General features: G+C 59.3%; 1 long non-coding RNA gene across 1 annotated transcript; it reads right to left on the bottom strand.

Annotated features, from left to right (window-relative positions):
- Positions 1-226: 226 nt before the first annotated feature.
- On the bottom strand, positions 227-26,645 carry LOC142825751 (uncharacterized). Its single transcript, XR_012900090.1, has 3 exons — positions 26,618-26,645; positions 11,442-11,570; positions 227-1,743 (listed from the first exon to the last, which is right to left on the bottom strand). It is a non-coding gene; the product is annotated as an uncharacterized LOC142825751 (long non-coding RNA).

Consider the following 26,645-nt stretch of genomic DNA (forward strand, 5'->3'; position numbering starts at 1 on the left):
TCCACATCCGTGGATGCAGATATCTGCAGATATCCACAGATTTGCAGGGCTCTAGACAATGTTCCCTCTAATCTTTGCCATCCACGTGCGGATTTTTTCCATCCAGGTGTGGAATACATTTTTATGTGCACGGAGGCATGTCTGAATGTGCACCACCAGGAGAACAAAACCTAGCAGTGGGCGCTGTGCTAATCATCTGGGCAGCACTGGAAACCCCATAGCCACTGCACCAGTGCCCGGCTCACAGGGACCACTGTCTCTAGTGTAGGGTGTATCACAGGGACTAGAATGAGCCCTAGCTGGCCATTGCAAGCCAGCAGATTAGAGAGCAGCTCTTAAGCTACGTCTACACCGCAGGCTTTTTGCACAAGAGTTCTTGCGGAAAAGTACTTGTGCAAGAGTGGGTCCACACTGCCATGTGCTTTTGCACAAGAGCATCCATGGCAGTGTGGACGCTCTATTGCGCAAGAACCCCTGTTGCCCATCCACACTGCCTTCTTGCGCGAGAGGGCTTATTCCTTGCGGGGAGAGGAATAACTCTTGAGCAAAAAGCCCTCTGTTCTGACGCTTTACTGTAAATTTACTTGTGCAAGAATGCGTGTGCAACATAGACACTCCTCAAGTTTTTGGGCAAGAACAGTCGTTCTTGCACGAGAAGCCTGCAGTGTTGACGCTGAGGGCAGTGATCCAGGCAGATGGAAATGTCACACAAAGACAGTTCTGGGCCAGAAGGGACTGCCAGGTCATCTGGTCTGACCTCTGGCGTATCACAGGCCAGCCACACCACCTGCCCGCTAACCCCAACTGGCACTAGCCCCATTCCTGCACGGGTGTGCCAAGTGCATGGAGAGCCTGACACGACCCAGACCACCAGAGTCCTAGCGCAGCGCCATAGCCACAAAACTGGCCGCCTCCTCTCTGCAGTTCACTTGTAGTTGCCAAGTCTGAGCTCCCAGCATGCCCTGAGGTGCTATCCAAAAGCTGCCCCATGGGTAACTAGAGCTCAACAGGTGCCAGCAGAAGGGTCATTACTCCTCCCAGAAGGAACTTATCGAGCCTGTTGGGAGTCAGGCACTTACATACCCTTGAGGATTTGGGCCAGGAGACTTACCCAGGGTCACTCAGTGCGGCTGTGGCAGAGCCGCGGATTGATCCCAAGTCCCAGGCGATCACCCGCGCCATTAAGCCACTTTCCTCTCTGCCCAGAGGCAGGCAGGTGGCAGAGAACTAGCTCTGTGGGTTCAAACTCCCCATTGGCGGGGGCTCCACTTGTGAGCAGCAGCACGAAGCAAGATTTGGGGACAAGGCGGGTGGAGCTGGGGCTAGGCAGGTCAGTCAAGCAAACCCCAGCCTGCTTTAGCAATCAGGGCAGAGAACCCCGGGGCCCCAATGCGTCAGAGAAGTGAGGGTGCTTCTGGAGCAGGGTTCCTGGGAGAATCCCAGCCCCAGGGATTCTCTTTGGTGGGGGGGGGGGTGCTGGGTTCTACATTCCTATGCCCACAGACGCCAGCTCACTAGGTTTTGCGTAGGCGAGGCAAATTGCACACACAAAGCTGACACAGACACAGCCCCTGGAGTCACAAGATCAGCTTGCAACTCTGGGCAGAGAGGGGGACTTGTCAGAGCAGCCTTTATTCGCAGCGTCATGAGATCAAACCGCACGCGGACTGAGGAACAGCTCCGGACGTACAGCTCCACTGGGAATTTTCACAGGGCCCTGTTGATGAACAAGCTGGCAGTGACCTGGAAGGGTGACCACAAAACAACCCTGAGGTTCCACCCCCTCCTAGTGGACACGTGGAGAATAAATTCATTTCCTCCCCTGTCAAACTCAGCCTGATGTAACACTCCATGCGCTGTGGCCCTTTCCAAATCCTGAAACGGCTGGACAAACATTCACCACAAGAAACAGACAACCCCCTTGGTTACTTTGCAGTCGCTGGTGCAGGGAGGTGCAAATCAGACCATCCTACAACAGCATTGCCAGCTTGCATGCTTTGGTCATGAGGCTGGTGTTTTGCGGAAATCACCAGCTTCTGGAGTCTGGAAAATCTGAGCTCATGATTAATAATAATACAAGTTTCTAGCTCTCCCAGTAGCAGAGAAAAGCTTGGCAACATGACCCAATGTAAACTAAAAGGGGAGAAAGCAGGAGATGAAGAAGAGCCCAACATGTATAACTACTTTAAAAGTAATCTCATGATTTTAAACCAGTCTCAGAAAGCAAAGAACAAACCCTGGATTCAAATCACCACCTTGCTAGGTATCTGGTAACTCAAACGCTCATGCAAATACCATACAAAACATTTTTTTGCCTTGGGACTAGGTGAGAAGACCATCATTCATACAAATTTAGGATTAACACTGCCATTGTAGGAACGACCAAAGGCTTCAACCAGTCTGTGTCCTGCTGTGCTTGGCACTGTACACATACATACAAATTGACAAAGACAAGTTGGAAGCAGTAGAGGAGAGAGACATATGAGCAGGTTGAGGTAGGGTGTAGGACACAGAGTAGCAAATAAATATAATTCTTATAACCAAATTAATTGCCCCTCAATAATAGTGATCGCCACCAGGTGTTAGGCACGTAACTGACAGATGCTTTCTGGCCAAAGGAGCTTGCAGTCAGACAGAAAAGTACCCCAAAGTCGAGGAAAAGGGACCAATAGATATTGTATAATATTTTAAGTGTCACCAAGTGGTGCTCTTATGCACAGTCTGCCAAGTTTTCACATGTGAGCAAGATTAGAGTCTCGGGGAGACATGCTGTGTAGCCGGGTTAGGTGAGGGTTTCGTACAGAGGTGGCTTGGGGAGAAAGGGAGCAGGGAGAGTAGCCAGCAAATTTGCTCTCTACCTTCACATGATTGTCAGTTTCTGAAGCAGAGCTGCCCCATGGGCATGGGGGTTGGTCTAAGATTCTCACCCTGCAATCTGTTTGACCATCTCCTGTCGAGACTGGCGCTCAGATGTAAATACAGTGACTGCACCTAGAATAGGCTCAGTAATTTCTCCTATAGGGAAGCCAACCAGCCGGGCCCTGAAAGAGCTAATGTGACCCTGGGATGCTGAAAAGGAAAATCTGAAGAGGAGCACAAGATTATTTGACCTCTGCGTTTGGCGCTGCTGCGGGAATCCTGTGGCCACTTCTGAGGCCCACGCTTTGCAAAGGATGTTGATGAACTGGAGAGGGGTCGAACAAGAGCCACAAGAATCATTAAAGGCTTAAAAACCTGTCTTAGAATGAAAGCCTCAAAGAGGCGCAAATATTGAATAATGGGCTCTTCAGTCCAGCGCAGAAAGGAATAGCATCGCCTCATGGCTGGACGTTGAAGCTAGACAAATGCAGACGGCGAGAATAATTAACCACTGGAACAAGCTTACCAAGGATTGTGGGGGATTTTCCACGACGGACAAGTTTTAAATCAAGAGGAGGTGTTTTTCCGAAAGGTGGTCTGCAGGAATTTTTTGGGGAAGTTCTCTGGCCAGGAGGCCAGACTAGAGCTCCAGTTCTCAAACAGCAGGTCAGGACCCCCACGTGGGACACGAGTCACAACCCTGCTACACTGGGGCTACGTCTAGCCAGCGGCGCTATTTCGGGAGACCAGAAGTAGCCCGCAATAGCAATTCTGCGTCTTTAAATGCGCCCGTTATTTCAAAATAGATTTTGAAATAACGGGCACGCTAGTCCGGCAGCCCTGTAACCCTCGCTCCATGCGGGTTCAGGGCCTTTCGGAATAGTGCTTTATTTCATAATGAGATCGAAGTAAGAGACGCAGTTTGCGTAGCTCAAATAGGGAAACCTTATTTCGGCTTACGGGTGCAGGGTAGATGCACCCTGGGTGTCCAGATGTCCCAAATTTAGAAGAGAGTCTCACTGCTGGGGGGCTTTTTCTCACATAGGTATCTCTTACCCCCCCCCCAACTCCACCCCATCCCGATGCTTCATGCTTGCTGTCTGGTCAAGGCCGATTTTTCTTTTTCAAGGAGCCAAATGCCCTGACAAAGGCCTCTGGGCCAGCTCTGAGCTTTCCCATGTGGTCCTCGGATGAGCCCAGGCGGCCAGGGTAAGAGGTGCCCATTTAAGTAAAAGCCCCAAATGTCAGGGCTATAGAATCAGGGTGTCTGGTCACCCCAGGGCCGGAGCCCCACTTCACTCCCTTGACTTCCGTGGGGCTAGACAGTAGCTGCAATTTCGCCCCCCGGCCGTGGCATGACCTTGCTCCTCAGCGTGCCCCAAAGTGCACACTTTGCACACAGATTTCCACGGATGGGAGCTGCAGTTGACTCAGGCTTGGGGCATATTCGCCCCTGTTGTTAGAGGCTGTGTGGAAGAAGGCTCCTCCTCCCTCCCCCTCCTCTCCTTGTGGCGTCTGCTGCCCAGAAGCCCTGATAAGGTGTGTGCACAAGATGAAAGCAGAGTGGCCGGGCTCACCCTGAAACCGCCAGCAGCACTCTGGGGTTTATGACAGTCACCAAAGCCAAAGGGAAAAGTCCCCGGCGTGGAGGTCTCAGGACCAGCCAGTTTCAGATGAGCGCTGGGGGCCAGCCAGAGTCACTCAGTTGCCCAGCCAAGTCGCTCCGGGCGAGGGGCTTTCTTAGCCATGGACACCTCGTGCATGGAAGGGTTCGGGCAGTTCGCGCACCAGCCTTCTCTTCAGCCCACACTGGGAGCGCCTGGCTTCTCCGTCACCCACTGCATTTCTCAAAGCGCCATGCGAGGCTACTGCCCCGGAGCGCTCCCAGGCCCCGCCGACCTACCGGCCTACCCCCAGGACCACTACCACAACGGAGACTGGTACGGGCAGATGCAGGACGGACCCTACCCACCAAGTAAGTGAAAGGAGCACAGATTGTAGACTCTCCTGCCCCAGGCCCACTGGAAATACCAGCTCACCATCAGCTCGCCTTCCCCAGAGAGAGAGGAGGGGACCTGAGTTTGGCTCTGAAACCCAGAATTGTCTTGCTTCTTAGCCTTAATCTTCACTGAACCCTTGTCGCGCAGGGGGCTCTCGATTTAAATTGCATGATATGGCCCCCTAGCATTGATCCAGAAGGCAGGGCCAACTCCTCTGGTTAAAAAAAACCCAGGACTTTTCATTGACCTGCCTCTGAAAAATGTGAATTGATTTTATAATTCAGATAGATAGATAGATAGATAGATAGATAGATAGATAGATAGATAGATAGATAGATAGATAGATAGATAGATAGAGGGGGTGTGTGGAGATAGATAGATAGATAGATAGATAGATAGATAGATAGATAGATAGATAGATAGATAGATAGATAGATAGATAGATAGAGGGGGTGGGTGGGGATAGACAGACAGACAGAGTGTGTACATCAGGAGTGTATGGGAATGGACACAAATAGCTAGAGAAAGATCTCCAATGCATTTATTTTTAAATCTTAAGCAGCATGTGAAAAATAAGACTGGAGAAATACAAGACACTGCGTTGGCTGCACTTAGCAAAATGCTCCGTTGGTCAGTCAGAGGTTTGCCCTTAGTAGGGCGCCAGGACTTGGCCTCCGGTTTACAAGAACACCCCACGTAACGCTATTCCAATGAACACATTTCAGCCCTACATTTTCAGGCTCGCTAGGAGCAGGAGTTGCCACGCCAAAGCCAATAGGCCCCACATTTACGCCCCAGGGTTCAATGGAGTTGCTGATGATTTACAGAGAATGAAAGCTTCCTGACCAAGCCCCTTGGCTGGTGTAAGAATGCACAGCTCCCTTCCTTTGCCGGAGCCCTGCCGGCTTACAGCAGTTGGGGACTGCACCCTTGGCATGAATGGATTTACTGAGCCGCCAGTGTTCCCTGGTACCAGGGAGTTTGCAGGAGCATAGCTCCAATTCCAAAGTCACTTCTCTAATGTCAGATTGCAAATGACGTGATTCCGAACAATCAGCTGTGAAGAAAGTGACATTTTTCCAGTTCAAACAGGTGCTGGGACTAGGAGTGTGGGGAGGGGAGGGGTGCAGCACCCCCCAGCTTGCTGTGGTTTCCATTAGATAGAAGAGTTATGTCAGGTGCAGTGGTTCTCAGCACCCCCATTTTACAGACTGTTCCAGCCCCCCCAAGTTCAACCCACTTGGCTCACTGATTCGCTGGACTGGTGTGTAATTATAGGAACGTGTCTGTAAAACCCTAATGGAAATGCATAGACGCGCGTTAACGTGCTAGTGCAAAGCAAGCTCTCAGTGCTAGCTGAAGACAAGAGATTTGAATATGGCCTCGTTGGAGGGGTAAACTAGCTCGAACACTAGCATTGTAAGGAGCAGAAATCTACTGAGAAAAGTGCTTCTGAGAGTAATTTAACCATTGGAACAACTGACTGAGGGACGGGGCAGATCCTCCATCATGGGCACATTCTACATCAAGACCTGCTCCAGGACTGATTCTGGGGTAGGTCTCTGACGTGTGCTGTGCAGGGGTGAGACTGGCTGAAAGCGCTGGTTCCTTCTGGCCCGGGACTCTGAATCGATACAAGAGCTAGGTTCTATTATTAATTATCATCATCATTAGTATTAGTACGATAGCACATTCACTTACACAGCAAAAGCCCAAGGATGCGTCGCAATCAAATATAGAAACAATGAGTATCAGATATCATTTATTACACTGATATTCAAATAATCAATTCAACTCTAAGGGAGACAGACGGTGAGAAACAAAGAAAGGAAGAAAAGGAGCTTGCATTTTACTGAGCTGGAATATTTGAATTTTTCCTGTCCAAATGTTTCCCCATTTATCTGATCCTCAGGAAACTGATTCTGATTACATCCTGCTCTGCTAAGTGTATCACGAGGGTTTCCATAATTCACTGACTGTAAAGCCAGAACGGGCCCTTGTGATTGTGTTGTCTGATCTCCTGTATCACACATGCCATAGAATTATGTTGTTCCCTTCCAAAAAGAAGCTACAATTTAAGATCAGCTGACGCACAGTTTGGCTTCTCATTCTTTTAAAATCCTGTTGCTTACAGGAAATATCAAGGTTAATTTCTCCCCCGAGGTTTATAATCCAGTGCCTGTTTTAAACAGGAAAGCAACCTACGTTATCCAGTGCGGAGGGGTGTAGATTCCCTAGGGTGCAGGTGAGATATTGTAGTGTATACATTTCTGCGTGTCTCCTGCTGACTCAAGCTGAGGAATTAATAGTTGGGTCAGATTCCAGTCTCTTTCACAGCGCGTGACTCTGGGGCACACCACTTTGTGGAGCTGGACAGAACAAAGCTGCATTCTACACCCGGGAAACTGATGAAGGAGACTATCAGATCCTCAGCTGGTGTCAATCACTATTAGTGGTGCAAAGGGGCTGGGAATCTCTCCCCAGCCTCCTTGGCGCTGGCTGTTCATCTCATAGCTAATACCCGTTGCTGTTTACCTCCGAACAGTCAGTCACTCGTCCCCCGACCCAGTACAAACCTCTCAGGGGTTTATATTTAAAACTAATACTTAAGACCTGCCTGTCGGACCTGGAACAAGGGGGTCAAACGGGCTCCTTGGGAGCCATTGCCAGTCGGTTTGGAGCCTTCTGCCCGCCGGCTGAGCACCTCTGATGCAGAGCAAAGAAGCCCTGTTTTTCTCTAACATACGCTCTGTTCAAACCAGCTGTATTTTGAGGAAATATTTATTATTGCTCTGGACCATGGCAACCAGGAAGACAAACGGGATGATCCCAGTAACCTCTTCTGACCGGCCAGGGAGTCTATCCCTAGAGAAGCAATAACAACTCCCCATAGTTGCTTGTATATTTCCCTACCTCACCAAAATGCAACCCTCCTAGTTACCTTTCCCGCCAGCTCTCGCAGCTACACACAGCAGCGTGACGTGGGGTGTATTGGCATGGTGGGGGCATGTTTTACTGGAGAATAAAACTCCAGCGATACCAAAGTTGTGGCAGAAGCTCTGGAAGGTTTAAATTAGCTTTGCTGTTCGGCTGCCGATTTTTCAGAGTGGCTCTAAAATCCTTTCTGCTCAACAGATTTAACAAACCACGTACAACCCTAGAATTTTAAATCTCACCATCAAAATTGTTTAAAAGAGTGAGGCCCGGACGCTCTTTTTTACTTTAAAAACCCCAAGATTGAAAGTAACCATGTCAACTAGTTTCACTTCACGAGATGAGTTTATGCTTCTCCCTGCCGACTCCCGCTCAATTTCCCCCCTCTGTAAAATGCAGATCATGGCACCAAGCTGCCTTGGTCCAGTGCTTTGGAATCGAAGGATGAAAAGCATGCCCCTGCAACTTCCAAGTACCGCTTGGCCAGTGGATTTTTAAGCAGAAACCTCCATTGAAATCAGTGAGTAATTTGTAATGAAAGAGGTGCCAGAGCTCAAGCAATGACGTGCCAGGATGCAAACAGTTTTTTTACGTTAGTAACTGACGTGCCAGCCCCAGAGGTGCCAGCATTATGAAGTGCCAAGCTCTGACAAAGATTAAGCATAATCACAGAATCTAGAACTGGAAGGAACCTCGAGAGGTCATCAAGTCCAGTTCCCTGCCCTCACGGCAGGACCAAGCACATTCTTCTAGAGCATCCCTGGCAGGCGTGTGTCCAGCCCGCTCGTCAATATCCCAGGGATGGAGATTCCACAACCTCCCCCGGCAATTTATTCCAGTGTTTCACCACCCAGACAGGCAGAAAGCTTTCCCTAATGTCCAAGCTAAACCTCCCTGGCTGCAGTTTAAGCCCCTTGCTGCTTGACACATCCTCAGCGGTTAAGATGTTTGATTTTTTTTTTTTTGGCAATAGTGTCCCACTGTTGACTCCTATTTAGCTCGTGGTCCACTCTGACCCCTGGATCCCTTTCTGCCGGACTCCTCCCTAGACAGTCGCTTCCCATTCTGTGTCTGTGACACGGATTGTTCCTTCCTAAGTGGAGCACTTTGCATACGTCCTTATTCAACTCCATCCTGTTTACCTCCGACCGTTTCTCCCGTTTGTCCAGACCAGTTTGAATGATGACCCTGTCCTCCAAAGCACTTGCAACCAGCTTGGTGTCATCTGCAAACTTCATAAGCGAATTCTCTATGCCCTCATCTAAATCGCTGATGAAGACATTGCTCCTGGCTTAGCGACTGGGAGCAGTGAATTGTTATGCTAAGGATTTCTCACAGACTCATAGACTGTAAGGTCCAAAGGGACCATTATGATCATCTAGTCTGACCCCCTGCACAGTGCAGGCCACAGAATCTCACCCACCCACTCCTGGAATAATCCTCTCACCTAGATCTCAGATATTGAAGCCTTCCAACCGTTTAAAGACCCCGAGATGCAGAGACTCCTCCAGCTGTGACCTGTGCCCCGTGCTAACCCTGATGGTTAATATTTGGAAGTGACGTTGCCACTAGCTGTTTTCACACGACCCTTTAAAGCCAAGGGCCCAATCCGGCGTCCAGACCCGCACACACGGAGCCCAGGAGAGCTGACTCGATGACACGCGTTACCCAACACAGTGCTGTAGGCAGGTCATTGATTTCCCTGGGGCTGCCCTGGGAGCAGGGGCCTGTTGGCAGGGTCGGTCTCAGAGTGATCCCACCTTTCTCCTTCCTTTCCCAGTCTCGAGGCACGTGGGGCCATGTGGATTTAACATGCCCAGCGCCGGCTGCCTGGGCTATCTCGGCGAGGTGGCCGCGTCCACCCTCTTCCTGCAGAACACGGCCAGGCGGAAGAGGAGGGTGCTGTTCTCCCAGGCGCAGGTGTACGAGCTGGAGAAGAGGTTCGAGCTCCAGAAATACCTGACCGCTCCTGAGCGGGAGCATCTGGCCCAGGTCACCCACCTGACCCCCAACCAGGTGAAGATCTGGTTCCAGAACCATCGCTACAAGATGAAGAGGCAAGCCAAGCAGCGGGACCGGGAGCAGCTGCACAGCCCCGCCTCCGCGCCCCACAAGAGCTGTGCCAGCAGTCCCCTCGGCTCCCACGCTGACTGTGGCTTTGCCGACCCCACGCTGGAGAATAAATACAATCTCCCTGGACTGGAGCGAGGGAATCTCAGGGCCCAGGGCCAGGCTGTGTGCCCCAGCACTGCTGCAGACTGCCTGCCCAAGGCCAGTAGAAGCCTCGTATTTAGCAAACCGTGGTAGCTTCATGGGGGGGCCGTTTCCCCCGAGCGAACCGAGACAATTCCACAAATTCCACCTGAGTTCACAGAAACTTTCCCCCACTCCACATCTCTATTCTTCCACCTAAAAGAGTTTCCGCCAAAATTATTTGGCCCGGCTCTAAGCAGGCTCTGTGCTCCCCGTTTTTCAGCTGGGGCGTTGGAGACAGACGGCAGAAAGGCCTTGTCCAAGGTCGCACGGGGAGCAGCAGGGACGGGAATGGAGCCTTCACCCTTCTTTCTCCAGACTTCTGTGAGGCTGCGCCCGACGCTTGAGCGTCAGAACTGGGATGATGCCCGATGGCAAAGAGAGAGACGCTGGTACATCATGGCTGTGTCTACATTGGCATGATTTGTGCAAGTACTTTTAACGCAAGAGTTTTTGCGTTAAAGTATTTGCACAAGAGAGTGTCTTCACTGGAACGTGCTTTGGCGCAAAAGCATCCATGCCAGCATCTCTCTTGTGCAAGAAAGCTCTGATGGCCATTTTAACCATCGGGCTTTCTTGCACAAGAAATTCATGTTGCCTGTCTACACTGGCCTCTTGCACAAGAACAGTTGCTCAAGAGGGCTTATTCCTGAGCGGGAGCATCATAGTTCTTGCACAAGAAGCCCTGATTTCGCACATTAGAACGCCAGTGTTCTTGCGCAAGAACTCCCCGGCAGTGTAAACAGCCAGCAAGTTTTTGCGCAAAAGCAGGTGCTTCTGCGCAAAATCATGCCTATGTAGACACAGCCATCCTGTCTGCAGCGCTCTGCTGTCCCCACGGCATGAGGAAAACAAACACACGGCGTTTCTTAGCACAGAGGCTTTGCTCAGTGACTGCGTGGCAATGCTAGCGAGCAATGGTTGGGGCTAATAAATCTTACACCTGGGAAAAACACTTTGTATAAAACTTACCCCTGGGAAAAAATGCCAATTATTTTTCACTGTTCATTTGTAAAAAAAAAATGTTTTTTTTCTTCTTTCATCTCTGCCAAATTTTCCACCGTCCCTCCCAAAAAACCCTCATCCCGAAAAAAGCTATTTGGAAAATTTGTTAGGTAAGAAATATTTGGGTTTCAAAAGTCAAATAACAAACATTGTAACTAACCCCAGACTGACAATTTGTACTGAACAACGTTCAGTTATTTTACAAAAGCAAACATGCAAGCTCGGTATATTTCCTTAAAGAGAAGAGGGATTTGAATGCAGCCTATAAGTATCCACATGAGGAACAAAATATTGTATGTAGCCGAGAGAGGTACAACAGGATGCAGTGTCTGGGAGATGAATGTAGACAGATTTAGACCAGAAATAAGGCACAGATGTGGAACAACTTACCCCAAGGGTGCGGTGGCTTCGCTAGCGTGTGACACGTTTTAAATCAAGATTTCTTTCTGAAAGTGCTGTCCAGGGAGAGCTCAGGCCTGTGTGATACACATCTCAGAACGATCCCTTCGAGCGGGGAATCTAGGGGGGAAAACACAACAGGAAAATGGGCCAAAATGAACCTTCTCCATTCCAATGTTCATCCTGGTCGACACATCAGGAAAGTCAATGGTTTGGGCGTTTTCAGTGCTTTTTTGGTAAGAAAAAAGGTGCCGGTACTCCGGGGGGAAAGTTGCCGAGCAAAAAAAAAAAGGCCGGGGGCTGAAATACCATCACAGCCCCTGTAAGAGCCATGTGTCCTAACCGGGCTTCCATGGGGAGCCCAACACCCCAGGGAAAGAGGTGCCAGGACACCCGAGGGGAATGCAATTCATTTAAGTTATGCAGGGAAAATAGGTGCCAGTACGGCATCCAGGGGCATTCTGTCACAAAAAAAGCACTGGGCATTTTGAAAGGCTGTAGGCTAGAGACCTGCAGATGGAACACTCTGTATAAGGACTAGATATGACACTGATTATCTCATCACCCGCATTACATAATCCTTTCAATCGTACCGACTAACGCATTCCAAATCAGAGTATTTACTCGTCTTTAAATAACGTATAAATCAGAAAATCAATTGTTTCTTTGTAACTTGATCGTTTTGTTTCTTAGAACGACACTGAAAATCAGGGCAGCACAGTTGCCACTGGATCGCCCTGTGTATTCATATAGACGTGTCAAATCACAGCGCTGTTTATATTTTATAACTTCTGGAGAGACAGGTAAAAGGCAAAGAGTTAAATAAAATATCGCTGACTTGCTTAACAAATGGGTCTGGCTGTATTTTTCCATTCAGCCATAGGACATACTTTTTCACACAGGGTGTAATTAGCCTGTAACACTCTTTGCTACAGGATCTCCCTGAGGTTCAGCAGAATTAACAAAACCAAGGAACTGACATCAGCTGTACCTGTGTTGTACCGACAGTCAGACTAACACAGATGATGACAGTGGTGCCATCTGGCGCAGGCAGTAACATTAAAACTGGCTGGAAAATGTCCCTTTTCCCATGGGAATTCGGGACAAACACACTCACAGCCGTTTGGAGTTTGTCAAACGTTTCCGGGAAATGTTCCCGTTTTTGGAAAACAAATTGAAAATAAAAATCTCTCCCTGCTGTAAATGTTGCCACAGCGCTCAGGGTGCGTTGTAATTCACCCTCGGCCAGGCACCCCTAGGCTTGCCCGTTGCTTTCAACAAAAATCCCGAACGTGGCAAACTTGGTTGAGCAAAAAAAACTGCGCCTTTAAAATGCCCCACGCTCCTCACTCCCTCGCCCCCACCAGATGCGACAGGGGAAAACTATCCCCAGCCGGGCTTCCATCTGAGGGCTTTCACGTGTCCAGTATTTTCTGGTGTTTTTTACCGGACGGGGAACCCAAATACCAAAGTGTCCGGGCGAAAACCGGACACCTGGCAACCCTATGCTGAGCCTGTGTCCCATCATGCACCACTCTGGGGACGCCTGTGCTCATTTTTCCGTATCTGATTTTCCTTTGGTCCAAATCCCGGGGCCCTGAGGGTAAAATCTGTCCCTGTGCACAGCCAGGTGGGAAGGAACTGGTACGTACCCAACGGGCCAGCCCCTCCCCTGCAGGAGTGTGGATCCGGCGTGGTCCCTCGCACTCAGGACCAAGGGGGCAGGGTGGAGGCCTAGGACATGGTGGCTGCCGTGGGGAACGCGACTAGGGACACGCTTAGGGCCCCCCAGGGCCTGGCCATTCTGATGTGCTTTTGTAAGCCGGCTAACGTACCGCACAGACGCTGCGCCCGGCTCTGCCACCGGATCCGCTCCCGGCGGCCCGACATGACAAGGCTCTAAAAGAAATGGGCGTTGGGGTCTTTGCAGCCCAGAGCGCGGCCACGGGCCCCTGGGGGTCTGAAAACCCGGCCGGCGGGGAGACGAAGCGGGGCCGGGCCTTTGTGACTTGCTGGCTGAGCGATCCCAAGCTGCGCTGTTGCCAGGTAAATATTTGGGGCTGTGTCTGCGTTCAGACCGGCTGCTGGGTTGAGTAAATACGCTCCACGGCTTGAAAAGAAATGCAGCGCCGGGTATGGACCTGCCCTGTGTGTACACAGGCCGGTGACTTCGCACTCCACAGCCAGCGCTCCTCGCCCCCGACTGCGGGGCTGGATTTCTGAGCCAGGGCACCGCGCCCCCCAGCAGCGCCTGGGATGCCTTGATTCCCCGCCCTCCTCGCACCAGGGGCCTTGGGACAGCGAGAGGCCGGGACGCGCCTGCGATCACCCACCGCAGCGAGGACCCAGGAGTCCTGGCCGCCTGTCTGGCCCCACTCTGGGCGCGGCCCTGGACCTGGGGGCCAGGCAGGACCCACTGTGGAGGCCGAGAAACGCCCCTCAGTTCCGCGGCCGGGGGTCAGGCCGAAACTGCTGCCCGAGAGCGGAGAGACCCCGAGCCAGGCTGTGCCAGACCCGAGCCAGGACTCCGCCAGCCGGCCCATCCGCCCGCGCGCCACGCTGGACTCCCTAGTGCTCTCCCTGGGGCAGGTCCCAGCCCCCACGGCCCCGGCTGCCCCAAGCCCCGGAAGCTGAGGAAAGATCATTATTTGTCCAACTCCTTCACCTCCCCCGAGAGGGCCAGGGCGCTGCCCCCTCGGCGCTCAGAGCCAATGACCTCACCTGGCGCACACCTACGGTGCCCAGGAGTGTGTCGGTCAATAGAGATTATCAGCTTCCTCCCCCGCCCCTGCCCGCTCATCCCCCGGGGGGCAGCCTGGGGCTTGCTCTGCTCCTTGGGACCCCCCCCTGGGAATCAGCCTGGGCCTTGCTCTGCTTCTTGGGACCCCCCCCCCCGGGAATCAGCCTGGGGCTTGCTCTGCTTCTTGGGACCCCCCCCCCCGGGAATCAGCCTGGGCCTTGCTCTGCTTCTTGGGACCCCCCCCCCCGGGAATCAGCCTGGGGCTTGCTCTGCTCCTTGGGACCCCCCCCCGGGAATCAGCCTGGGCCTTGCTCTGCTTCTTGGGACCCCCCCCCCCGGGAATCAGCCTGGGGCTTGCTCTGCTTCTTGGGACCCCCCCCCCGGGAATCAGCCTGGGCCTTGCTCTGCTTCTTGGGACCCCCCCCCCCCCGGGAATCAGCCTGGGCCTTGCTCTGCTTCTTGGGACCCCCCCCCGGGAATCAGCCTGGGGCTTGCTCTGCTTCTTGGGACCCCCCCCCCGGGAATCAGCCTGGGCCTTGCTCTGCTTCTTGGGACCCCCCCCCGGGAATCAGCCTGGGCCTTGCTCTGCTTCTTGGGACCCCCCCTCCCGGGAATCAGCCTGGGGCTTGCTCTGCTTCTTGGGACCCCCCCCCCGGGAATCAGCCTGGGCCTTGCTCTGCTTCTTGGGACCCCCCCCCGGGAATCAGCCTGGGCCTTGCTCTGCTTCTTGGGACCCCCCCCGGGAATCAGCCTGGGCCTTGCTCTGCTTCTTGGGACCCCCCCCCCTCCGGGAATCAGCCTGGGCCTTGCTCTGCTTCTTGGGACCCCCCCCCGGGAATCAGCCTGGGGCTTGCTCTGCTTCTTGGGACCCCCCCCCGGGAATCAGCCTGGGGCTTGCTCTGCTCCTTGGGACCCCCCCCCGGGAATCAGCCTGGGCCTTGCTCTGCTTCTTGGGACCCCCCCTCCCGGGAATCAGCCTGGGGCTTGCTCTGCTTCTTGGGACCCCCCCCCCGGGAATCAGCCTGGGCCTTGCTCTGCTTCTTGGGACCCCCCCCCGGGAATCAGCCTGGGCCTTGCTCTGCTTCTTGGGACCCCCCCCGGGAATCAGCCTGGGCCTTGCTCTGCTTCTTGGGACCCCCCCCGGGAATCAGCCTGGGCCTTGCTCTGCTTCTTGGGACCCCCCCCCCGGGAATCAGCCTGGGCCTTGCTCTGCTTCTTGGGACCCCCCCCCCGGGAATCAGCCTGGGCCTTGCTCTGCTTCTTGGGACCCCCCCCCCGGGAATCAGCCTGGGGCTTGCTCTGCTTCTTGGGACCCCCCCCCCGGGAATCAGCCTGGGCCTTGCTCTGCTTCTTGGGACCCCCCCCCGGGAATCAGCCTGGGGCTTGCTCTGCTTCTTGGGACCCCCCCCCCAGGGAATCAGCCTGGGCCTTGCTCTGCTTCTTGGGACCCCCCCCCCCCGGGAATCAGCCTGGGCCTTGCTCTGCTTCTTGGGACCCCCCCCCCAGGGAATCAGCCTGGGCCTTGCTCTGCTTCTTGGGACCCCCCCCCCCCGGGAATCAGCCTGGGCCTTGCTCTGCTTCTTGGGACCCCCCCCCCCCCCGGGAATCAGCCTGGGCCTTGCTCTGCTTCTTGGGACCCCCCCCCCCCCCAGGGAATCAGCCTGGGCCTTGCTCTGCTTCTTGGGACCCCCCCCCCGGGAATCAGCCTGGGCCTTGCTCTGCTTCTTGGGACCCCCCCCCCAGGGAATCAGCCTGGGCCTTGCTCTGCTTCTTGGGACCCCCCCCCCCCGGGAATCAGCCTGGGCCTTGCTCTGCTTCTTGGGACCCCCCCCCCGGGAATCAGCCTGGGCCTTGCTCTGCTTCTTGGGACCCCCCCCCCCGGGAATCAGCCTGGGCCTTGCTCTGCTTCTTGGGACCCCCCCCCCAGGGAATCAGCCTGGGCCTTGCTCTGCTTCTTGGGACCCCCCCCAGGGAATCAGCCTGGGCCTTGCTCTGCTTCTTGGGACCCCCCCCCGGGAATCAGCCTGGGGCTTGCTCTGCTTCTTGGGACCCCCCCCCCGGGAATCAGCCTGGGCCTTGCTCTGCTTCTTGGGACCCCCCCCCCGGGAATCAGCCTGGGCCTTGCTCTGCTTCTTGGGACCCCCCCCCGGGAATCAGCCTGGGGCTTGCTCTGCTTCTTGGGACCCCCCCCCCGGGAATCAGCCTGGGCCTTGCTCTGCTCCTTGGGACCCCCCCCCCCGGGAATCAGCCTGGGCCTTGCTCTGCTTCTTGGGACCCCCCCCCGGGAATCAGCCTGGGCCTTGCTCTGCTTCTTGGGACCCCCCCCCAGGGAATCAGCCTGGGGCTTGCTCTGCTTCTTGGGACCCCCCCCCGGGAATCAGCCTGGGCCTTGCTCTGCTTCTTGGGACCCCCCCCCCGGGAATCAGCCTGGGGCTTGCTCTGCTTCTTGGGACCCCCCCCCAGGGAATCAGCCTGGGCCTTGCTCTGCTTCTTGGGACCCCCCCCCCGGGAATCAGCCTGGGCCTTGCTCTGCTTCTTGGGACCCCCCCCCCTCCCGGGAATCAGCCTGGGGCTTGCTCTGCTTCTTGGGACCCCCCCCTGGGAATCAGCCTGGGGCTTGCTCTGCTTCTTGGGGACCCCCCCCCCGGGAATCAGCCTGGGGCTTGCTCTGCTTCTTGGGACCCCCCCCAGGGAATCAGCCTGGGCCTTGCTCTGCTTCTTGGGACCCCCCCCCGGGAATCAGCCTGGGCCTTGCTCTGCTTCTTGGGACCCCCCCCCCCCGGGAATCAGCCTGGGGCTTGCTCTGCTTCTTGGGACCCCCCCCCCCCGGGAATCAGCCTGGGCCTTGCTCTGCTTCTTGGGACCCCCCCCAGGGAATCAGCCTGGGCCTTGCTCTGCTTCTTGGGACCCCCCCCCCAGGGAATCAGCCTGGGCCTTGCTCTGCTTCTTGGGACCCCCCCCCAGGGAATCAGCCTGGGCCTTGCTCTGCTTCTTGGGACCCCCCCCCAGGGAATCAGCCTGGGCCTTGCTCTGCTCCTTGGGACCCCCCCAGGGAATCAGCCTGGGCCTTGCTCTGCTTCTTGGGACCCCCCCCCGGGAATCAGCCTGGGGCTTGCTCTGCTTCTTGGGACCCCCCCCCGGGAATCAGCCTGGGCCTTGCTCTGCTTCTTGGGACCCCCCCCCGGGAATCAGCCTGGGCCTTGCTCTGCTTCTTGGGACCCCCCCCCGGGAATCAGCCTGGGCCTTGCTCTGCTTCTTGGGACCCCCCCCCCGGGAATCAGCCTGGGCCTTGCTCTGCTTCTTGGGACCCCCCCCCCCGGGAATCAGCCTGGGCCTTGCTCTGCTTCTTGGGACCCCCCCCCCAGGGAATCAGCCTGGGCCTTGCTCTGCTTCTTGGGACCCCCCCCCCAGGGAATCAGCCTGGGCCTTGCTCTGCTTCTTGGGACCCCCCCCCCAGGGAATCAGCCTGGGCCTTGCTCTGCTTCTTGGGACCCCCCCCCAGGGAATCAGCCTGGGCCTTGCTCTGCTTCTTGGGACCCCCCCCCGGGAATCAGCCTGGGGCCTTGCTCTGCTTCTTGGGACCCCCCCCCCCGGGAATCAGCCTGGGCCTTGCTCTGCTTCTTGGGACCCCCCCACCCCAGGGAATCAGCCTGGGCCTTGCTCTGCTTCTTGGGACCCCCCCCCCCGGGAATCAGCCTGGGCCTTGCTCTGCTTCTTGGGACCCCCCCCCCTCCGGGAATCAGCCTGGGCCTTGCTCTGCTTCTTGGGACCCCCCCCCCCGGGAATCAGCCTGGGCCTTGCTCTGCTTCTTGGGACCCCCCCCGGGAATCAGCCTGGGGCTTGCTCTGCTTCTTGGGACCCCCCCCCGGGAATCAGCCTGGGCCTTGCTCTGCTTCTTGGGACCCCCCCCCCCGGGAATCAGCCTGGGGCTTGCTCTGCTTCTTGGGACCCCCCCCCGGGAATCAGCCTGGGCCTTGCTCTGCTTCTTGGGACCCCCCCCCCCGGGAATCAGCCTGGGGCTTGCTCTGCTTCTTGGGACCCCCCCCCCGGGAATCAGCCTGGGCCTTGCTCTGCTTCTTGGGACCCCCCCCCCGGGAATCAGCCTGGGCCTTGCTCTGCTTCTTGGGACCCCCCCCCCGGGAATCAGCCTGGGCCTTGCTCTGCTCCTTGGGACCCCCCCCCCGGAATCAGCCTGGGCCTTGCTCTGCTCCTTGGGACCCCCCCCCCAGGGAATCAGCCTGGGCCTTGCTCTGCTTCTTGGGACCCCCCCCCCGGGAATCAGCCTGGGCCTTGCTCTGCTCCTTGGGACCCCCCCCCCCGGGAATCAGCCTGGGCCTTGCTCTGCTCCTTGGGACCCCCCCCCCCGGGAATCAGCCTGGGGCTTGCTCTGCTTCTTGGGACCCCCCCCCCGGGAATCAGCCTGGGGCTTGCTCTGCTTCTTGGGACCCCCCCCCCGGGAATCAGCCTGGGCCTTGCTCTGCTTCTTGGGACCCCCCCCCCCCCGGGAATCAGCCTGGGCCTTGCTCTGCTTCTTGGGACCCCCCCCCGGGAATCAGCCTGGGCCTTGCTCTGCTTCTTGGGACCCCCCCCCCGGGAATCAGCCTGGGGCTTGCTCTGCTTCTTGGGACCCCCCCCCCAGGGAATCAGCCTGGGCCTTGCTCTGCTCCTTGGGACCCCCCCTCCCGGGAATCAGCCTGGGGCTTGCTCTGCTTCTTGGGACCCCCCCCCCGGGAATCAGCCTGGGCCTTGCTCTGCTTCTTGGGACCCCCCCCCCCGGGAATCAGCCTGGGCCTTGCTCTGCTTCTTGGGACCCCCCCCCCTCCCGGGAATCAGCCTGGGCCTTGCTCTGCTTCTTGGGACCCCCCCCCTGGGAATCAGCCTGGGCCTTGCTCTGCTTCTTGGGACCCCCCCCCCAGGGAATCAGCCTGGGCCTTGCTCTGCTTCTTGGGACCCCCCCCCCGGGAATCAGCCTGGGGCCTTGCTCTGCTTCTTGGGACCCCCCCCCCCCCGGGAATCAGCCTGGGCCTTGCTCTGCTTCTTGGGACCCCCCCCCCGGGAATCAGCCTGGGCCTTGCTCTGCTTCTTGGGACCCCCCCCCCCCGGGAATCAGCCTGGGCCTTGCTCTGCTTCTTGGGACCCCCCCCCGGGAATCAGCCTGGGCCTTGCTCTGCTTCTTGGGACCCCCCCCCAGGGAATCAGCCTGGGGCTTGCTCTGCTTCTTGGGACCCCCCCCCGGGAATCAGCCTGGGCCTTGCTCTGCTCCTTGGGACCCCCCCCCCCAGGGAATCAGCCTGGGGCTTGCTCTGCTTCTTGGGACCCCCCCCCCGGGAATCAGCCTGGGCCTTGCTCTGCTTCTTGGGACCCCCCCCCCCCCGGGAATCAGCCTGGGCCTTGCTCTGCTTCTTGGGACCCCCCCCCCCCCAGGGAATCAGCCTGGGCCTTGCTCTGCTTCTTGGGACCCCCCCCCAGGGAATCAGCCTGGGCCTTGCTCTGCTTCTTGGGACCCCCCCCCCCGGGAATCAGCCTGGGCCTTGCTCTGCTTCTTGGGACCCCCCCCCCAGGGAATCAGCCTGGGCCTTGCTCTGCTTCTTGGGACCCCCCCCAGGGAATCAGCCTGGGGCTTGCTCTGCTTCTTGGGACCCCCCCCCCGGGAATCAGCCTGGGCCTTGCTCTGCTTCTTGGGACCCCCCCCCCGGGAATCAGCCTGGGCCTTGCTCTGCTTCTTGGGACCCCCCCCCCAGGGAATCAGCCTGGGCCTTGCTCTGCTTCTTGGGACCCCCCCCCAGGGAATCAGCCTGGGGCTTGCTCTGCTTCTTGGGACCCCCCCCCCGGGAATCAGCCTGGGCCTTGCTCTGCTTCTTGGGACCCCCCCCCAGGGAATCAGCCTGGGCCTTGCTCTGCTTCTTGGGACCCCCCCCCCGGGAATCAGCCTGGGCCTTGCTCTGCTTCTTGGGACCCCCCCCCCGGGAATCAGCCTGGGCCTTGCTCTGCTTCTTGGGACCCCCCCCCCGGGAATCAGCCTGGGCCTTGCTCTGCTCCTTGGGACCCCCCCCCCGGGAATCAGCCTGGGCCTTGCTCTGCTTCTTGGGACCCCCCCCCAGGGAATCAGCCTGGGCCTTGCTCTGCTCCTTGGGACCCCCCCCCCGGGAATCAGCCTGGGCCTTGCTCTGCTTCTTGGGACCCCCCCCCCTCCCGGGAATCAGCCTGGGGCTTGCTCTGCTTCTTGGGACCCCCCCCCCGGGAATCAGCCTGGGGCTTGCTCTGCTCCTTGGGACCCCCCCCAGGGAATCAGCCTGGGCCTTGCTCTGCTTCTTGGGACCCCCCCCCCCGGGAATCAGCCTGGGGCTTGCTCTGCTTCTTGGGACCCCCCCCCCCGGGAATCAGCCTGGGCCTTGCTCTGCTTCTTGGGACCCCCCCCCGGGAATCAGCCTGGGGCTTGCTCTGCTTCTTGGGACCCCCCCCCCGGGAATCAGCCTGGGCCTTGCTCTGCTTCTTGGGACCCCCCCCCGGGAATCAGCCTGGGGCTTGCTCTGCTTCTTGGGACCCCCCCCCCCGGGAATCAGCCTGGGCCTTGCTCTGCTTCTTGGGACCCCCCCCCCCGGGAATCAGCCTGGGCCTTGCTCTGCTTCTTGGGACCCCCCCCCCGGGAATCAGCCTGGGCCTTGCTCTGCTTCTTGGGACCCCCCCCCCCCGGGAATCAGCCTGGGCCTTGCTCTGCTTCTTGGGACCCCCCCCCCCCGGGAATCAGCCTGGGGCTTGCTCTGCTTCTTGGGACCCCCCCCCCCCGGGAATCAGCCTGGGCCTTGCTCTGCTTCTTGGGACCCCCCCCCCGGGAATCAGCCTGGGGCTTGCTCTGCTTCTTGGGACCCCCTCCCCCCCGGGAATCAGCCTGGGCCTTGCTCTGCTTCTTGGGACCCCCCCCCAGGAATCAGCCTGGGCCTTGCTCTGCTTCTTGGGACCCCCCCCCCTGGGAATCAGCCTGGGGCTTGCTCTGCTTCTTGGGACCCCCCCCAGGGAATCAGCCTGGGCCTTGCTCTGCTTCTTGGGACCCCCCCCCCGGGAATCAGCCTGGGCCTTGCTCTGCTTCTTGGGACCCCCCCCCAGGGAATCAGCCTGGGCCTTGCTCTGCTTCTTGGGACCCCCCCCGGGAATCAGCCTGGGCCTTGCTCTGCTTCTTGGGACCCCCCCCCAGGGAATCAGCCTGGGCCTTGCTCTGCTTCTTGGGACCCCCCCCCAGGGAATCAGCCTGGGCCTTGCTCTGCTCCTTGGGACCCCCCCCAGGGAATCAGCCTGGGCCTTGCTCTGCTTCTTGGGACCCCCCCCCCGGGAATCAGCCTGGGCCTTGCTCTGCTTCTTGGGACCCCCCCCCCCGGGAATCAGCCTGGGCCTTGCTCTGCTTCTTGGGACCCCCCCCCCCGGGAATCAGCCTGGGCCTTGCTCTGCTTCTTGGGACCCCCCCCCGGGAATCAGCCTGGGGCTTGCTCTGCTTCTTGGGACCCCCCCCCAGGGAATCAGCCTGGGCCTTGCTCTGCTTCTTGGGACCCCCCCCCAGGGAATCAGCCTGGGCCTTGCTCTGCTCCTTGGGACCCCCCCCCGGGAATCAGCCTGGGGCTTGCTCTGCTTCTTGGGACCCCCCCCCCGGGAATCAGCCTGGGCCTTGCTCTGCTTCTTGGGACCCCCCCCCAGGGAATCAGCCTGGGCCTTGCTCTGCTTCTTGGGACCCCCCCCCCAGGGAATCAGCCTGGGCCTTGCTCTGCTTCTTGGGACCCCCCCCCCAGGGAATCAGCCTGGGCCTTGCTCTGCTTCTTGGGACCCCCCCCCAGGGAATCAGCCTGGGCCTTGCTCTGCTTCTTGGGACCCCCCCCCGGGAATCAGCCTGGGGCCTTGCTCTGCTTCTTGGGACCCCCCCCCCCGGGAATCAGCCTGGGCCTTGCTCTGCTTCTTGGGACCCCCCCCCCCAGGGAATCAGCCTGGGCCTTGCTCTGCTTCTTGGGACCCCCCCCCCCGGGAATCAGCCTGGGCCTTGCTCTGCTTCTTGGGACCCCCCCCCTGGGAATCAGCCTGGGCCTTGCTCTGCTTCTTGGGACCCCCCCCCAGGGAATCAGCCTGGGCCTTGCTCTGCTTCTTGGGACCCCCCCCCCCGGGAATCAGCCTGGGGCTTGCTCTGCTTCTTGGGACCCCCCCCCCCGGGAATCAGCCTGGGCCTTGCTCTGCTTCTTGGGACCCCCCCCCCAGGGAATCAGCCTGGGCCTTGCTCTGCTTCTTGGGACCCCCCCCCGGGAATCAGCCTGGGCCTTGCTCTGCTTCTTGGGACCCCCCCCCAGGAATCAGCCTGGGCCTTGCTCTGCTTCTTGGGACCCCCCCCCCGGGAATCAGCCTGGGCCTTGCTCTGCTTCTTGGGACCCCCCCCCCGGGAATCAGCCTGGGCCTTGCTCTGCTTCTTGGGACCCCCCCCCCGGGAATCAGCCTGGGCCTTGCTCTGCTTCTTGGGACCCCCCCCCCAGGGAATCAGCCTGGGCCTTGCTCTGCTTCTTGGGACCCCCCCCCCGGGAATCAGCCTGGGCCTTGCTCTGCTTCTTGGGACCCCCCCCCCAGGGAATCAGCCTGGGCCTTGCTCTGCTTCTTGGGACCCCCCCCCGGGAATCAGCCTGGGCCTTGCTCTGCTTCTTGGGACCCCCCCCCCGGGAATCAGCCTGGGCCTTGCTCTGCTTCTTGGGACCCCCCCCCCGGGAATCAGCCTGGGCCTTGCTCTGCTTCTTGGGACCCCCCCCCCGGGAATCAGCCTGGGCCTTGCTCTGCTTCTTGGGACCCCCCCCCCCGGGAATCAGCCTGGGCCTTGCTCTGCTTCTTGGGACCCCCCCCCCCCGGGAATCAGCCTGGGCCTTGCTCTGCTTCTTGGGACCCCCCCCCCCGGGAATCAGCCTGGGCCTTGCTCTGCTTCTTGGGACCCCCCCCCCCGGGAATCAGCCTGGGCCTTGCTCTGCTTCTTGGGACCCCCCCCCCGGGAATCAGCCTGGGCCTTGCTCTGCTTCTTGGGACCCCCCCCCCGGGAATCAGCCTGGGCCTTGCTCTGCTTCTTGGGACCCCCCCCCCGGGAATCAGCCTGGGCCTTGCTCTGCTTCTTGGGACCCCCCCCCCCCCGGGAATCAGCCTGGGCCTTGCTCTGCTTCTTGGGACCCCCCCCCCGGGAATCAGCCTGGGCCTTGCTCTGCTTCTTGGGACCCCCCCCCCGGGAATCAGCCTGGGCCTTGCTCTGCTTCTTGGGACCCCCCCCCCAGGGAATCAGCCTGGGCCTTGCTCTGCTTCTTGGGACCCCCCCCCAGGGAATCAGCCTGGGCCTTGCTCTGCTTCTTGGGACCCCCCCCCCAGGGAATCAGCCTGGGCCTTGCTCTGCTTCTTGGGACCCCCCCCCCGGGAATCAGCCTGGGCCTTGCTCTGCTTCTTGGGACCCCCCCCCCAGGGAATCAGCCTGGGCCTTGCTCTGCTTCTTGGGACCCCCCCCCGGGAATCAGCCTGGGCCTTGCTCTGCTTCTTGGGACCCCCCCCCCGGGAATCAGCCTGGGCCTTGCTCTGCTTCTTGGGACCCCCCCCCCGGGAATCAGCCTGGGCCTTGCTCTGCTTCTTGGGACCCCCCCCCAGGGAATCAGCCTGGGGCTTGCTCTGCTTCTTGGGACCCCCCCCCCGGGAATCAGCCTGGGCCTTGCTCTGCTTCTTGGGACCCCCCCCCAGGGAATCAGCCTGGGGCTTGCTCTGCTTCTTGGGACCCCCCCCCCGGGAATCAGCCTGGGCCTTGCTCTGCTCCTTGGGACCCCCCCCCCAGGGAATCAGCCTGGGCCTTGCTCTGCTTCTTGGGACCCCCCCCCCGGGAATCAGCCTGGGCCTTGCTCTGCTTCTTGGGACCCCCCCCCGGGAATCAGCCTGGGCCTTGCTCTGCTTCTTGGGACCCCCCCCCCGGGAATCAGCCTGGGCCTTGCTCTGCTTCTTGGGACCCCCCCCCGGGAATCAGCCTGGGCCTTGCTCTGCTTCTTGGGACCCCCCCCCCGGGAATCAGCCTGGGCCTTGCTCTGCTTCTTGGGACCCCCCCCCCGGGAATCAGCCTGGGCCTTGCTCTGCTTCTTGGGACCCCCCCCCCCGGGAATCAGCCTGGGCTTGCTCTGCTTCTTGGGACCCCCCCCCAGGGAATCAGCCTGGGCCTTGCTCTGCTTCTTGGGACCCCCCCCCCGGGAATCAGCCTGGGCCTTGCTCTGCTTCTTGGGACCCCCCCCCGGGAATCAGCCTGGGCCTTGCTCTGCTTCTTGGGACCCCCCCCCCGGGAATCAGCCTGGGCCTTGCTCTGCTTCTTGGGACCCCCCCCCCGGGAATCAGCCTGGGCCTTGCTCTGCTCCTTGGGACCCCCCCCCCGGGAATCAGCCTGGGCCTTGCTCTGCTTCTTGGGACCCCCCCCCGGAATCAGCCTGGGCCTTGCTCTGCTCTTGGGACCCCCCCCCAGGAATCAGCCTGGGCCTTGCTCTGCTTCTTGGGACCCCCCCCCCGGGAATCAGCCTGGGCCTTGCTCTGCTTCTTTGGGACCCCCCCCCAGGGAATCAGCCTGGGCTTGCTCTGCTTCTTGGGACCCCCCCCCCGGGAATCAGCCTGGGCCTTGCTCTGCTTCTTGGGACCCCCCCCCCGGGAATCAGCCTGGGCCTTGCTCTGCTTCTTGGGACCCCCCCCCGGGAATCAGCCTGGGCCTTGCTCTGCTTCTTGGGACCCCCCCCCCGGGAATCAGCCTGGGCCTTGCTCTGCTTCTTGGGACCCCCCCCCAGGGAATCAGCCTGGGCCTTGCTCTGCTTCTTGGGACCCCCCCCCCGGGAATCAGCCTGGGCCTTGCTCTGCTTCTTGGGACCCCCCCCCGGGAATCAGCCTGGGCCTTGCTCTGCTTCTTGGGACCCCCCCCCGGGAATCAGCCTGGGCCTTGCTCTGCTTCTTGGGACCCCCCCCCCGGGAATCAGCCTGGGCCTTGCTCTGCTTCTTGGGACCCCCCCCCCGGGAATCAGCCTGGGCCTTGCTCTGCTTCTTGGGACCCCCCCCCCCGGGAATCAGCCTGGGCCTTGCTCTGCTTCTTGGGACCCCCCCCCCCGGGAATCAGCCTGGGCCTTGCTCTGCTTCTTGGGACCCCCCCCCCGGGAATCAGCCTGGGCCTTGCTCTGCTTCTTGGGACCCCCCCCCGGGAATCAGCCTGGGCCTTGCTCTGCTTCTTGGGACCCCCCCCCAGGGAATCAGCCTGGGGCTTGCTCTGCTTCTTGGGACCCCCCCCGGGAATCAGCCTGGGCCTTGCTCTGCTTCTTGGGACCCCCCCCCCCCGGGAATCAGCCTGGGCCTTGCTCTGCTTCTTGGGACCCCCCCCCGGGAATCAGCCTGGGCCTTGCTCTGCTTCTTGGGACCCCCCCCCCGGGAATCAGCCTGGGCCTTGCTCTGCTTCTTGGGACCCCCCCCCCAGGGAATCAGCCTGGGCCTTGCTCTGCTTCTTGGGACCCCCCCCCGGGAATCAGCCTGGGCCTTGCTCTGCTTCTTGGGACCCCCCCCCCGGGAATCAGCCTGGGCCTTGCTCTGCTTCTTGGGACCCCCCCCCCGGGAATCAGCCTGGGCTTGCTCTGCTTCTTGGGACCCCCCCCCCGGGAATCAGCCTGGGCCTTGCTCTGCTTCTTGGGACCCCCCCCCCCGGGAATCAGCCTGGGCCTTGCTCTGCTTCTTGGGACCCCCCCCCCCGGGAATCAGCCTGGGCTTGCTCTGCTTCTTGGGACCCCCCCCCCCGGGAATCAGCCTGGGCCTTGCTCTGCTTCTTGGGACCCCCCCCCCGGGAATCAGCCTGGGCCTTGCTCTGCTTCTTGGGACCCCCCCCCGGGATCAGCCTGGGCCTTGCTCTGCTTCTTGGGACCCCCCCCCGGGAATCAGCCTGGGCCTTGCTCTGCTTCTTGGGACCCCCCCCCGGGAATCAGCCTGGGCCTTGCTCTGCTTCTTGGGACCCCCCCCCCGGGAATCAGCCTGGGCCTTGCTCTGCTTCTTGGGACCCCCCCCCCGGGAATCAGCCTGGGCTTGCTCTGCTTCTTGGGACCCCCCCCCCAGGGAATCAGCCTGGGCCTTGCTCTGCTTCTTGGGACCCCCCCCCCGGGAATCAGCCTGGGCCTTGCTCTGCTTCTTGGGACCCCCCCCCCCGGGGAATCAGCCTGGGCCTTGCTCTGCTTCTTGGGACCCCCCCCCGGGAATCAGCCTGGGCCTTGCTCTGCTTCTTGGGACCCCCCCCCCCCCGGGGAATCAGCCTGGGCCTTGCTCTGCTCTTGGGACCCCCCCCCCGGGGAAGGCAGCCTGGGCCTTGCTCTGCTCTTGGGACCCCCCCGAGCCGGGAAGTCAGCCTGGGCCTTGCTCTGCTTCTTGGGACCCCCCCTCTCACCGCCCGGGGGGGCAGCCTGGGCCTTGCT

The sequence above is a fragment of the Pelodiscus sinensis genome, unplaced genomic scaffold, assembly GCF_049634645.1.
Source record: "Pelodiscus sinensis isolate JC-2024 unplaced genomic scaffold, ASM4963464v1 ctg146, whole genome shotgun sequence".
NCBI lineage: Eukaryota > Metazoa > Chordata > Testudines > Trionychidae > Pelodiscus > Pelodiscus sinensis.